Source organism: Cupressus sempervirens, chromosome 8, assembly GCF_028749045.1.
Source record: "Cupressus sempervirens isolate cs-2001-9-10 chromosome 8, ASM2874904v1, whole genome shotgun sequence".
In the NCBI taxonomy this organism is placed as follows: Eukaryota; Viridiplantae; Streptophyta; class Pinopsida; order Cupressales; family Cupressaceae; genus Cupressus; species Cupressus sempervirens.
In genome coordinates, this window is record NC_143125.1 from 661,425,392 (window position 1) to 661,440,588 (window position 15,197).

At 35.5% G+C, this 15,197-nt stretch overlaps 1 pseudogene across 1 annotated transcript; it reads right to left on the bottom strand.

Moving 5' to 3' along the window:
- Window positions 1–1,100: 1,100 nt before the first annotated feature.
- Window positions 1,101–11,362, bottom strand: LOC149544185 (protein DETOXIFICATION 33-like; annotated as a pseudogene). The gene is made up of 9 exons (XR_016355754.1): window positions 11,043–11,362; window positions 9,375–9,913; window positions 9,128–9,205; window positions 2,842–2,898; window positions 2,406–2,654; window positions 2,133–2,251; window positions 1,806–1,897; window positions 1,649–1,720; window positions 1,101–1,431 (listed from the first exon to the last, which is right to left on the bottom strand). The product of XR_016355754.1 is annotated as a protein DETOXIFICATION 33-like (transcript).
- Between the last annotated feature and the right edge of the window lie 3,835 nt (window positions 11,363–15,197).

Here is a 15,197-nt window from a genome sequence, read left to right on the forward strand (position 1 = left end):
CAATAGTGTTCTTGTCATCAAGACTTTACCTCCTCCGGCCTCTTCTGACTGAGATGAGTGTGCATCTTCTGCATTAATGTTTGCTGCTTTATTCCGATTTTCTGATCTCTTTCTTCATTATTCTTCCTCAGCTTTTCCCAACTTAAAATAGATTTCTTTAAAGGTTCTTCAAAAACTCTACTTGATCTTCCTCTACCTCTTGAATTTCAATCTCTAAGACCTTATAAATCACCACATATCTGATTTTCTCTGCTGCCTTGGTCTAGAGCCCCTATCCGAGGAGGGAAATTGAGGCTATTGCATATAACATCTTTAGAATCCTCCATTCCACTCACACTTAGTCAGAACTGTCTCACGAAAAGAAAGAATAATTTTCCAGCATAGATGCATAACTTGAATCTTAGAATTCTAAAATATCGTCTTATTCCTCTCCAACCAGATCTACCAAAGAATAAAGAAAGGACCAATAGTCCAAGAAATACTATATTTTCTATAACAATTTGTGATGGTTTATAAATAAATTAAATTGTTATATTTATAAATTTTTAAACTGTCAAATAAGGTCCAAAAGTAAATAAACAGTGAGTACACCATCTAATTCCAACCCTAATTAGACTGCACATCTTTCTTTTCCTTAAAACATATTTCAACTTTTACTCCCAAAACTATTTTGGTAAACTCCTTTCATGCTTTTTTGCAAATTGTCTCATCTAAAGGAGGGATATAGAGTTGCTAGCCATGTAATTAAATCGAAGACTTCTAATTTCGATTTTTTAAAGTCCTTTAATATAACTCTCACCAGTTTTCGTCTATGACCCTGTGGGAGGCAAGTAGGGACTTTGAAGGAGAAAATGAGCAACAGCACTGAAGCACTCCAAATATTTACACAAAGATATTGTATTGGAGCTTCTTTTAAAAAATTAATACATACTTTGGTACTCTTAGGACATAGAGTTTTCCCTACAAGAAAGAAGAATTTTCCATTTATATCTTATTTTCTGATTAAGTAAAACGGGATAGATATATATCCTATGTTATGATTTGCATCTGTTTAAAGATTATTCTCGCTTGATCTGTAAATTACTTATCTTATGCATGAATGCTCTGAAAATACAAAATAATTAAATACTTGAGCAGATCAGTACATAATGTTTATACAAAATTAGGTTGATGGTAGAGCTGGTTCACGAAAGATTTACTATATTTTATTTTACCGAAGCCAGAGGACAAAATGTAACATCAATCAGCCTCATAATTATCATCTACTTGAGCATGTCCCATGCCAATCTACCAAATTTGTAGCTGCAGTTTGAATGTTACAGAATTCTTTTTCCACAGCATCTTTTAGATAATATTTTTCCTTTGATTTGCCAAAATTTTCGTAGATGGTCTTCCAGATTTCTAAGCAATGTTCTCAAAATCATCTTCACCCTGCAAGTCAAAATTTAGTAGAGTGAGTAAGAAGGTGACAAAAGTTTAGTACACTTGAGTTGAACAGTTCCAAGTGTTTTTCAAGTAATCTATCTAACGGCTACCCTTAAACAATACAAACTAATGGAAAATTAAAGACTATTTAATACTTTTAGCCAAGACATCAAGCCATAGTGTGATGTTTAAGCTGTCCTCTGTTAAACATGCACTTACTCACATTCAATGATCCATTTATATAACACTCAGCTGATCCTCCCCATTCCCTGATAAGGTCCTCAGCTTGAGCAGCCTGCACTATAAAAATAAAAATAAATCATCACAGCAATAATGAGGTAATGGTCGCAACAGCCTCTAAAGATTAATGATACTTTTACCTCTCGATTCCAGTTAGTGAAATATGCGATCAACAATAAAATGGCAGTTTGGAGTGCTGTCCCACAAATCAAATCATGCCAGTCCAAATGCCCTGTTTAAACATACAAAGATTAAATGCAGAAAGGATACCAGCTATTAGCTTTTAGATCTGTATATGGTAACAGTAATATTGGACTAATCTGCACTTCTTAAAAGAGATACCTAATTGTACTACAAACGAAGTATACTTATCTTACCTTCTTATAAGTATTCAACTTATTGATAATATATAGACAACAATAGATAATAAAAATATTACATTCTTAATAAGAAGAATGTAAGTTCACCTTCACACCAAAGTTGAACTTATATCCCATAAGAAGTCCAAGGGGTAATCCAATCACATAGTAGCTCCCTATATGTACATAGGCTATCAGAGCTTGCCAACCTCCACCTACAGCCACACCTGAGTTGTTTGCACCAGAAAAAACAGAGGTTTCGGAAAATATAATACAATTGAGTGAACCCATAAAATAAGATTATCAGTTATGTAGTGTTTACTGCTCAGCTACCATAACTACAACCCTGTAAACTAAGAATTGTGAGTATTTACACTCTACCTGACAGCACTGGTTGTATGCTATTCAAAACCATTGTTACGCCAAGTAACATTAAGTAACATTGTCATATTGGACACTGTTTCCATGACCACTTTACTACTTATGAATAATACTGTAAAATCATTTTTAGTGGCAAGAATAATGGCCATAAATACAAATCTAATTGATAATGATGTTACAACCACGATGATGACAGAAAATTTTGCAGCTGTAGGGTGACCAGCCCCAAGTTCAATCGATACTCTCACACTGCATAAATCGAAAGAAAACCAAGTATCGCTTGTAAGTTTACTAAAGGCAATAATCGAGCCAACACTAAAAGCTAAAGAAATATTCTATTGTTTCCAAGTAATCCCTGTATACCTTGGAGATAAGGTCTAATATTGGGTTAAGAAGTTTCATTTCAAACATGGCATACTATAAGAAAAACTCATACCTAATGGCAGCATTGAAACCGATGAAGATCATGGCTTACCATCCATTCAAACTCATGCTGTAAAAGAACAGAGTAGGAGTAATTTAACTACTAATTAGGCCTAAACATCCGAAACCTGAAACCCTAAGCCTATGAAATGCTCAGGTCTGGGTGCTGTTGTGACCACCAGTCACACCACGCCCATGCCTGGGACCCCCACCGATTTGTTTGGATTTTGCCAGCTTTTTCCTTTTTCTGCAGAGCGCAAGTAAGAAGGAGCCAGGAAAAGGATAAATCCTTCATTCCATGAAAAGCCCGATCCCCCTAAATGTGGAGCGCAATTTTAAGATAGGGGAGGATTGTTGGAAAAGGACAAAATCCTTCATTCCATGAAAATCCCGACCCGCAAATCATGGAGCATGGAATGAAGGATAATCATGGAGCATAATCAAAAGCCCGCTTTGGACTATGGAATGCATAGGGAGGATGTGGCAGCCGGATTTTCTGCTGGAGAATTTATGGACCCACAGTCGGTGCTCAAAGGTGCTAGGCACATGGCAGCAGTAGAAATCAGTTGTGAGCCAGCTGTTAAGGAATATGCCCGTACTTTGTACATGAAGAGGCAGTTGTAACTACTAAGCCTACTGCTGATGGCAATAATGCTATAGGTCTGTTCCATCAGTATGCTAGGATAAAGTGGCTGAGTAACAAGCAAATAAGTTCGACGATGCACAGTGGCTTCTTATTCAGAAAGCTAGAGAAGAGAAACTTCTTCAGGGTACTATCAGTTTGTCTAAGATGACTTAGATGGCACTTTAATGAATGAATTTGAAGCTTTCTATCTTAGTGATGGAGTGAGCAGATTAGCGCAGCTTTGGAAGGAACAGCGTAAACTAATATTGAAGTATGCCATATGCAACTACATTTTGCCTAGTATGGAGAAGGAAGCTCGGATAGTGTTGTCTGTAAGGGCCAAAAACTGGTTGCTTCAGGGCTACGGAATGCAGCTGTGGCAGAGAAATATTATCATTGAAGCAACAAACATCCAGTAAAAACGAAAAAAGCAATGTTCCTTCAAAAAAAAGTATTTTTTGGTTTTACTATTAAAAAATTAAATATTAGTTTACTAATATTTAATTTAATTTTTTTGAATAATAATCCAAAAAATTAAAAGAATGAGATTAGAAAAAGTTGCAAATAAATTTGATTTTTTTTTAAATTTAAAAATGGAAGTTAATTAAAATTTGATTTTTTTAAATTGATATTTAATTAATAAAATTAAAAAAAAATCAAAATAGAAGAATACTTAGCTTTATCATGAAGCTAAGAGCATAAAAAATAGCAACTTTTTGAATCAAATAGCAAAAAAGTGACAAGTGGTGAAAAAATGGAAACCTTGATGGTTAAGTAAAGCAACTGCCTAATTTTAGTCTGCAGCTTTAAAGGCATCTTTTTGAAGAATGATTTATATAAGATACCCTCTCATTCATTCAGGCTCACACAGAAATTTGAAGAGCAAATTGAGAATAGGAGTAAGATTCGAAGAGTTCAAGGAAGCAGATTTTTTGAGAAATCTTCTGAAATTGTTGAGGAGCTTTTTGGGAATTCACGACAGAAGATTTTGAATCCTATCAGAAAGGAATTTTCTTTGCAGTGAGTTGTGAAATTTCATATTTCTCACGGAAGTGTTAAAAAGTGAATCTTGAAAGGAGTATGGAAATTTTGGCAAAAATCCAAAATCTTTGTCTTAGGGACAAGTCATATCTGTTGTTTTCAATACTTTCCTTGCATAGTCTTATGTATGTACGTTTTCTATTTTGCAGGAAAGGAAAATGGCAGAGTCCAAGGGAACAAGAGAAATGCGAGGACAATTGATAAAGAATGAAAGGAGAGGATTCTATCCTGAATCCAAAATTGTGTCAAAGTGGGTAGAAATTGGAGATACAAGTCTTGGCGGCCTTGATTTGAAAGATTTTAACCGGAGAATGCTCGGACATAATGACTATCACCCAACACACCTGACTACAAAAATTGTGAGAAGTGAAATTTTTGTTGCAGCTGGTTTCCTTCCTTCTTTTCAACATCTAGAGTTAATCATGGAATGTACCAAGCACTACAGTCCTAGAGACAGAACCATCCCGGATTCTGAACGAAACATTCTTGCATGTTTTTCTTCGGAATCCATTTCTGAAGCATTTGGAATTCCTTCAAATCCAAGGATGGTCACAAAAACACAAGAGCAAGCATTGAGAATTTATACATCTGGAATCAATTTTTGTGAAGAAATAATCAACAAAAGATGGTTGAAAAAGAATAGACATCATCATTCCAAGATTCCTAAAGAAATAGTATGGCTTGACTTGCAAAGGGAATATAGTGATATGGTCATGATGTTGAGTCGCATATTTGGCATGCCTTTTTCTTATAGGTTTGAATCTTGGATGTGGTATTTTGTTGAGTAGGTGATGGAGGAAGACGACATAATCGATTGGGCTGGGCTCATAAGTGATAATCTAAATGAACAGTTGATGAATCTAGAGCATACAAGGAAATTTTACATGAGCTCCTATGTCATCTACATGCTAGCATGGAGGACAAATTATGATGGACTATGATGCAAAGGACCAATTGGAAGCGAGAGCCAACACCTCAAAGTTCATGAATGTTACCCACAGTTACATTTGTATTCAAACAATGATTACATGAGGATTAATGATATATTTTCCATGCGCATAGTAAGAACACTACAAAAGAGGCCACATATAAGAATGTCAATGGGTGCAATGAAGTTGGTTGAAGAATATGGTGCCTGGTTCATTTAGTTTCCTACCTTTTCATACATCCGAGTTCAAGGATTCTCCACGGAGCCATACAAACTCCCCAGGTATCCAACGGATAAGATGGTCTTGTTAGAGCTTACTCGACAACTTACTGCCTATGACAAGATTCAGAAAGGGAAGAAGAAGTTGGGATTGTAGTTTCCAATTTCCATAGGAGAAGGGAAAATTGAGGTATGCCCATGTCTAAAAGCTGCAAAGAAATCATCAGATGAGCTCCACTTCTTCCGCCTTCCACTTTATCCAAAGAGGAATGATTTTGATCCTTACAACAAGATCTCATCAGCAAGAGGATCAAAGTACCAACACAAAGTTCACCTTGAAGACTTTTGGGCAAATGCAGCAGACGAGAATGAGATTAGAGAAAGATTGCATTCAAGACTACCATTGAACATTATTAGAACATACAACATATTCAAGGTTCCTGATCAAATGGAGGAGGACCCAAGCGTGATGCGAAAAGGATTCAATCTAGAAATGACAGCTCAACCATTTGATTGGAAGAAGAAAGAAATTACAGATCTTGAAGCCCTTTCAAAACTAGTCTTAGATTTTACAAAGTGGTGGATCGAGCATAAGCTTGAAAAATTAGTTGCACCAGCTAATGGATTCACATATAGGTTGCTTGGCCATAGACCACTTAGGGATGAAAGATCAAGACAAATATCTGAAGGGACTATTGAGGAAAGAGGAACTCCATCCGAAGATGTAGGAACAAAGAAAGAAAAGGAGGTACCTCGAGAAAAGCATCCTAGGATTGAGGAAGTTATCTAGGAATCTTAAAATAAAAAGCATAAACATGGAGATGCTCCCTCTTCTCTGAGTCGAATTCCAAGTGTCCAAGAGATAGAAACTTTTGAAAGGCAAGATGTAGGGACAAGTATAAGGAGATTTGAGCAAGAAGAGAATTTGGATAGGCCAATTCATGATAGGTTGAGTATAAATGCTTATGAAAAGTCCATGCAAGAAAGAGGGAGAGATCAAGATATGGCTATAGAGGAAAGTCTCGCTATGATCTTAGAGCGAGAAATGATTAATGATGGAGATGGTCCACTAGAGGAAGAAACTCTAGGAGTAGAAATACATCTTTCAAGTGCTGAAGCCGTAGTTCCTGAGGTTACAATGGATAGTCCAGGAGGTGAAGAGGAGATTGACATTCGAGTTGTCCAAAGGAAAGAACAATTGGTAATTCTAGGGGACCAAAGTATATCCATTTTGGAATGGTTGAGGCAATGAATTCAATTGCGTCAACAAAGGGAGGTTGAACCAGCAATTGAATTACAAATTTTTTTGGACCGATCAAACCAATAAGAAGAACAAGAGAAAGAAAAAAGATATACTAAATTCATCAGAGGAGAATTAGGATCCAGAATCTTGCAGATTGTGACTCCCACAGTTGACAAAGGGAAAAATCAGATTGCTCCAGATGAATATCATGTTACAGAAGTAAATCTTGGTCGGGCCTCCCGAGAGCAAATATTGGAAGAATTTGATGACTCCACACAGGCTTTGAAGGATAGGCTGAAGAAAGTAGATGAAGGGTATGAAAAGAAAAAAAGAGAAATTTGGGCCTTATGTCAGTACATCAATAACTTGCATCATCTAGTAAGAGAGGAAGGTCCATCATTTGTCCGTCCAACAGGTGTTTCTAATGAAGTGGTAGGTGATATTGATAGAATCAAGCAGATTGCTCAAGGTGCAAAAATTTGGATTGAAGGAACTCAGGAGGTAGCCTTCAAACATGTAGAAGAATTAGTGCAAGTGCACAATAGGGCATTGGCTGCAATCTCTAGGATCCAGTGCATGGAGGAATCATGGGTGGATGAGCATATTTACCAAGAAGAGGTGATTGCCGACATTTAGAATCTGATGGATACCCCAAAGCAAGAATTGATTGATGGTCGAGTTATCAGCAAGGGGGATGTCTATGATTTTATTCGATGGTATAGTGTAGTGATCATGGCTAAGGAAATGTTTGAGAGCTTTACTAGGGAATCTAGTCGATGGAAAAAAATTGTTGATAACATCAAGCAAGGAATATCAAATGCAGTTGCATCCTTGTTATCACAAAGATTCGGGGAAGAAGAAATGACAACTGATAATTTGAAAGTCAAGTTAGAGGAATTCTTTCAGCTAAATGTATATGGAAGAGATGATTTTGAGAACTTCTCCATCTTCTCAAATACAATGCACACTACTAAGCACTTACTACCAGATTTGGATGAAAGCTTGGGAAAAGCAGAAAGAGCAATTGCAATTCTAGAATTCAAGCAAGAATCTACACCAAGCATCAGTACAGAAGAGTTGGAAACAGTGTTAGATCGATTTTGATCTTTCAGGCGAAGAAATCAAGGATAGATGCATTAAATTGCATAGTGGGTGTGCATAGGGATCATTTATTACACCCCACTCCTTAAATGAGCATACATAGTGGGCATTTATTACCCACTACAGTAGTGGATTCCTTATGGCATTAATGTAGATTCCTTTCCATTGCCCTAACCCTAATTAGGGTTGATGTGGCATGATCTTGGCCATCAGTTATTGTGATCATTCGAGCCACTCGTTGTAATTGAAGACCTATATAAAGGCCTCATTTCTCATTTGTAAGGGGAGATTTTTTATGAGATTGTTACTATGAGCTGCTGAGATAATAAAGTTTTCATTAGAGTTTGGTGAATACTTGACGTGTCTTAATACTTGCTTTTTCTCCTAAATTTCTTCAATTAGATTAAGTTTAGCATAGTCAATGTGTGGTGATTGCAATGAAGAATATGATGGTGTATTGATGAATTCCTTTGGTTCATACTTTTGATGTTTTAGTGATTCTAACTCATCGTGCAAAGTTAGCCTGAACCCCTTTCATGCATATGCTTAACTTCTATCATTCGTATACATTGTTCTTTATGATGGTGTATGCGGTGATATGAAAATCTTTGGCATAACCCTTGAAGATTGCACCAGTTCATGCTTAGTTGTAGTATAACTTGGCGAAGCAAAATTCGATAAATTAAGGAATTTGTCCACTAGAGTACTATTTTTTGTTATCACTACCCTTAGGATTAGAATAGAATTCCTAAACCCTATCTTATTGAATTACTGCATATTTTTTGAAAACTCCAAAAAGTACTTCATTGCAAAACCTTAAGATAGCTCCCACATCCAGTATGGCTTGAAATGAATTTGTATAAACATGTAAGGTCCCTTGTGATCATCAGCAAATCACATCAACCACCGATCTTATCCATAGTCAAGACTTGGCATTAAAGGAACCTTGAAGTCATTGTATGATCTTCTAGCAATCTTAGCATACACAAGACTTTATTCAAGAGAGGATAAGATATTTTGGTATTTTGTTCTATTGTTTGGTGAGTCATAAAACACACATCAACAGGTGCATAGGTACAAGACAAGTTCCATTTAAGACAAAAGTTGGAATTTTGAAATAAACATGTGGAGGTCTTCCTTACCAGATAGATAGAACATCGTTTGCATTTTTTAAATTATTCGTCGTCACAATGAGTGACATCATATATCATATCTCTAAACTAAAAATGGAAAAATCAAGAAATGATTCTGAGTAATACAGATTGTTTCATTTTGTTAGAGACACAGTTAAGTGTATTGTTATAAAGATTCAATCATTTTGAGTCATATTCATTGATCTATATTTCATAAGTTTCATAAGTAAAAAACAACAATCATTATGCTACTAACCATAACATAACACTTGAAGCCATAGAGAGTCGAACAAAAGTCCAGATATCACGAAAGACAAGCCAGGAGAATCTTTCCAAGCCTCTGGGCAAAAGTAAACAATATACAAAAACTCACTAGTATCGAAAATATACCATGATAGGTTTGTTGTAATAGCTGGTCCAACCCACCCCAAACCCACTTTGAAGACTAATGACCAACTTAGAAAAGCATGGAATATCAATGCAGCCAAGGCTATCCAAGCCATGGGCATGACTTTTCTCTGTGCCAGAAGAAACTTTTGCATTGGGAAATTTAATGCATAGGTGAAAAGTTGTGGTCGCATCCAAAGAGTATATTCTCTCAATAGGTTAGCTACATCATCTTCCTATCCCATAAGCTTAAGGACTGGGATTGCAAAGATATAAATAGAACTCAAGGGCACTGCTGTACCCATCAATATTAACCATGAATGCTGCAAATAAACTCCAAGCATTTCAAGTTTTCCTACTCCAACGGCCTGACCACAGAGGGTTTCCAATGCACTGCCCATTCCCAGTTGTATACAAACCAGTTAAGATTTTGGCATGGTAGATTCAGTTAAAAGGAAAATGATTTTGAGCATTGCTGCAAACTCACTCTGTTGTCTTGAAGTAAGTAGAAACTTCATATCAAAATATTGATATATGAGTGGATTGGATTTGCTATTTGAAAAGTCAACAAAAGCAGAGTGATCAATTCTATAAGTTTTCAAGGTTATGTTTATAAGATAGGTTCTGGTTATTTACTTTATATGACTGCAAATAAATAATCTATATAATACAATATGTTTTTACGTAATTTTTGTTATTTTACAATATTGTGGAAGTAGACTATGAAGATTAGATTAGGGAAAATTGTATGAAAATCCATTTAAATATGCAAAATTTAGTTTTCAAAAACACATGTAGCTATATTTGATTAAGAAAAGTGAAGATGACAATACAATGTATGGGCTACACATTTGAAATGTTTTAGATATTATCATCAAATGGCTTCATGCCCCATAATGGATCTATTGAAAGTGAGTGAAACATGGATAAGCTCCTAACCTCACATAGATTGAGTTTGTCCTAGAAATTCTTTACTCAAGTAAGCAAGTGCTACTCTCAGAGTTCACAATATATATAATAATAAGAAGTGAGGTGAAAACTTGCTACTCTCAGAGTATACAATATATATAATAATAATACAGAATAAGGTGAAAACTACTATAGTCTACTAAGATGTTAATGCTTGTATTTACTGTCTAAAATAGATTGATAGAAAACATCAATAGTGAATAGCTTTGTATTGACTAAATTCATCTCCTTCCTAACATATTTTTCTTTTGCTTTCTATCATTCATTTTGATGATGAATCATAGAGCATGATCTGAAATGTTGATGCAAAAATAGTGATACAATTGAATCCAAGAACATTAAAAAATTATCTATAAATTGTGAAAATTTAACTTCTCTTATATTTCTCTTTTACTTTAGCTTCTTGTAACATTTACAACTACTGCTGCCAATATTCTTTACCAATTAAATCTACTTCTTTTAATCTCATATCAATAACAATAAAACACCCATCATAGATTCAAGACATCTAGAATGAATGTTGCATTAGATTTTTAGAGACAGAAGGTAAGGAAAGATTGTACTGACCAAGACTCCAAAAGCCAGGCCTCCAATAACAGAGCCTTGAATTGACACAACTACCAACTCAACATTGCCTAAGTGGCCTGCACATTTTGTTGTGATTAACATCATTGAATATTGACATAATCTGATGAAAATGGAAGGCCCTACAATTTTCCACAAATTTTTTTTTGACTCCCTTAATCTTTCTTTCATCAGCTGTTGAAGACTAACAATACTATCCATGTCTGTTAAACTGATAATCTCTCTGCTACTAACTTCATGATTTGTAATATCATTATTTTGCTCATCTTCCTTCAACAATGGTGAAGTAAAACCATCAACCATTTTTACAAGCAGAGAGAACTATGCAGCTTCTTGCATGTTCTTATGTTTCAACAGAACTAAGATTGCATTTAAGAATATTTATTTTCTAAGGTCTTTGGTCTGAATGGCAAATGGACGTTGATCTAGATCTACATGAGAATTGAATTGGCCAAGTCTAATATTAAACTTTATCACAGTTATAATTCAACAAAAAATCCACTATTTCCATCAGACTTTAACATCCTTGAATATAACTCATTTGTCTTTTATATGTGGTGTTGGAGTCTCTTAGTAGTTGATCATATTTTTTTTAAACTAAAAGAGGGGTAAAATTTTTATTGAATACCAAAGAGAGCAGAACAACACAAGAAACAAAGAGAACTACAAAGCTTTATCCCGGTCCACAAGTTGACCCAACATTTGAGATAAATCAAGGGGAAGCATCCTATAATCAATAATGTTCCAATTTGGCCCATGCTCAAAGGCCCATTTAGCCAGACAGTCAACCGCACCATTCCACTCATGAGGGATATGCATAAAAGACACAGAATCGAGAGAATTGCATAACTGAATGATCTACTGAATAACCAGAGCCAAATGCCAATCCACATGCACAAGGTTCTTGCTATTCAATAAATTCACAACCACCTGTGAGTCAGTCTCACATATAATTCTTTTCCAGCCATGTTGATAGCACTGTACCATTGCAACCAGGATAGCTAGGGCTTCCATGAGGTTACTAGTATGGTAACCCTTGTATATAGAAAAAAGAAATTGAATATCACCAGAACTATCATGCCCAACTCCCCCAATACCAGCCAAACTAAGATTTCCCCAAGAAGAACCATCAGTGTTGATTTTAAGAATGCCCACCTCAGGAGGAGACCAATGCCCCTCATGATTAATACGTTGAGAGTGTTGCCTAGCTCTACTCCCAAAACAGTTGTGGGGGACTGAGGGAGTGCTACCTTGAAGAGGAAAGAAAAGGTGTGTGTAAATACTAGCATCACTAGGATCCAAACCTACACCAATATCACATTTAGCTAGGATAGTTTCATGAAGAGAATTAACAATTTTCCCCCACAGGTGCCTGATCTCAAACTGCACATCATGAAAGTTCCTCCTATTCCTCTCAAGCTAAACATGCCATAAGATAAGGGAAGGGCCAATAGTCAAAGAAACTTAAAGAAAAGAAGTCTTGGAAGGGGGATGACCCAAACGGTCCCAGAATTCAAACAAAGAGGAGACATGCTAGCACGCGCATCCCCACATACTCCACTAGAAGTGCCAAATTTGTTTTGCAAAGGGGCACTGGAAAAAAAGGTGAGAGACAGTCTCTTCAATTTTGTGGCATAAAACATAGATGGAAGGCCCCTGGAAGCCTTGCTTGTAGAGGTTTTCCCAAGTAAAATGATTGTAAACCAAAATCCATAGGAAAAAGTTACACTTAGGCCATGAAAAACTATTCCAAACTTTCTTCCACCAAGAGACCTCCACCTCACCAAAAACTTTCTTTGTCAACACAAGGTATCCTGAAGAAATAGAATACTTTCTAGAAGAAGCACCTCCCCAAGCCAAAACATTAGGTTCTTACAGAGAGCTACACTCCCTAGAAGCCAATATTTGAGAAAGTTCCAAACGATCCCCCAGAGAGCCCCCAAGCAACCAATTAGAAGAATTCTTCCATCTGTAACCCATAGAAAGGCCCAGGTTATAAGCCTCTTTATAATAAGCCACCTTATTCCATCCAGCAAAAAGGAAAAAATTACAAAGAGATTGCAAGTGCAGATGAGAAGATAAGAGAGGAGGATGCCTATTTCAAGAATCACTCCAAAATAGAGCCTCAGTTCCTCTGTTATAGATCCAAAATAAACTTCTCTTCACCAGGTGAGCACCAATTTTGAGGGTATTCCACACCATAGAGCCTCTTCCCTCAAGAGAAAACTTGGAAATATCTGAAAGTTCAACACTAGGTAAATACTTGTGTGACAGGATAGTGATGCTGGTATTTACACACGCCTTTCCTTTCCTCTTTAGGGAAACACTCCCTCGGTCCCCCACAACCACTTTGGGAGTAGAGCTAGGCAACACTCTTAGCATGTTAATCATGAGGGGCATTGGTCTTCTCCTGAGATGGGCATTCTTAAAATCAACATTGATGGTTCTTCTCAGGGAAATCATGGTCCAACTAGTATTGGGGGAGTTGGGCATGATAGTTCTGGTGATATTCAATTTTTGTTTTTATATACAAGGGTTACCATACTAATAACCTCATGGAGGCCCTGACCCTATCTTAGTTGCAGTGGTACATTGCTCTCAACATGGGTGGAAAAAAATTATATGTGAGACTGACTCGTAGGTGGTTGTGAATTTATTGAATAGCAAGAACCTTGTGAATGTGGATTGGCATTTGGATCTAGTTATTTATTAGATCATTTAGTTATGCAATTCTCTCAATTTTATGTCTTTTATGCATATCCCTCATGAGTGGAATGGTGTTCCTGACTGTCTAGCTAAATGGGCCTCTGAGCATGGGCCAAATTGGAACATTATTGATCATAGAATGCTTCCCCTTGATTTATCTTAGATGTTGGGTCAACTTGTGGACCAAGATAAAGCTTTGTAGTTCTCTTTGTTTCTTGTATTGCTCTCTCTCTTTGGTATTGAATAATTTTTTTAATATTACCAGTTGAGTATGTTTTAAAAGTTGGGACAATATTTGCCACAAATTGATTATATATATAGTTAAAAAAATAAAATGTGAACAAACATTTATTCTTATATTGATAAGTGTTATGTATTAAAATTAAATTTTTTCTTTATGTATAGTGTAGATACACAAAAATCTACTAATCAATATCAAAAGGAAAAGCACATTTCTAATTCATACGATACATTTCATATGAAACAAATAAAATTCCTACATACACAATCTTACAAATAATTTATTATAAATTGATTCTTAATAGAATATATATGAACAATTGAAATGTGTCAAAAGGGTTTTAAGTTATTGTAACAACCACTTTTCCTAGGTCTTAACTAATAACTTACATATCAAAGAAATACAATTATTACTTCATATTCATAGGAAGACAATTATATCAGTTATGTTTATGTGAATGAGATTAATGATTATAATCACTTAAATAGAAATCTCATAACTAACAATTGAAGATACCATCAATGAATTTACTAAGGAATTTAAAATCTACATATTGTAGAATTCAAAACTGAAAATCGTCTAGGGATGCTTCTACAAAATTTAGGTTAGTCCACAAAATACCTCTTAAGAAACAAATAGGTATACTACTTTATCGTAATGACAAATACCAATATATCATCTAGGACATCAAATACTACTATATCAATTAGGGCATCAATTACCATTGGATCATTTAGGGCATCACAAACCACTATATCAATTAGGGCATCTATTACCATTGGGTCTTTTAGGGCATCACATACCACTGTATCAATTAGGGAAATTCCATATAGTTAGTAAAATACACTCATATTCATTATTCAAATAAATAGAAAACTAAAATATCAATCCATCAAATAAACCTATCTCCTGCATATAGATATATTCCATATCCAGTTGGAAGATCAACCGATCTAACTAGTTGCCAATTACATTGACAATAAGAGTTTCTTTCATTTAAAGGAATACCTAAAAATGATGATATAACTCAATCCATCTTATCTTCTACTTGAATAAACATCATAAAAGTAAAATACCTATTATCAATAAATGTTTGAATGCTTAACTTATCTTTGTTTGATGTACATCCCAACATCTTGTGGAGAGGGGAAACATTGTTAGGGACTTAACCACACAAACACTGACCTTAAA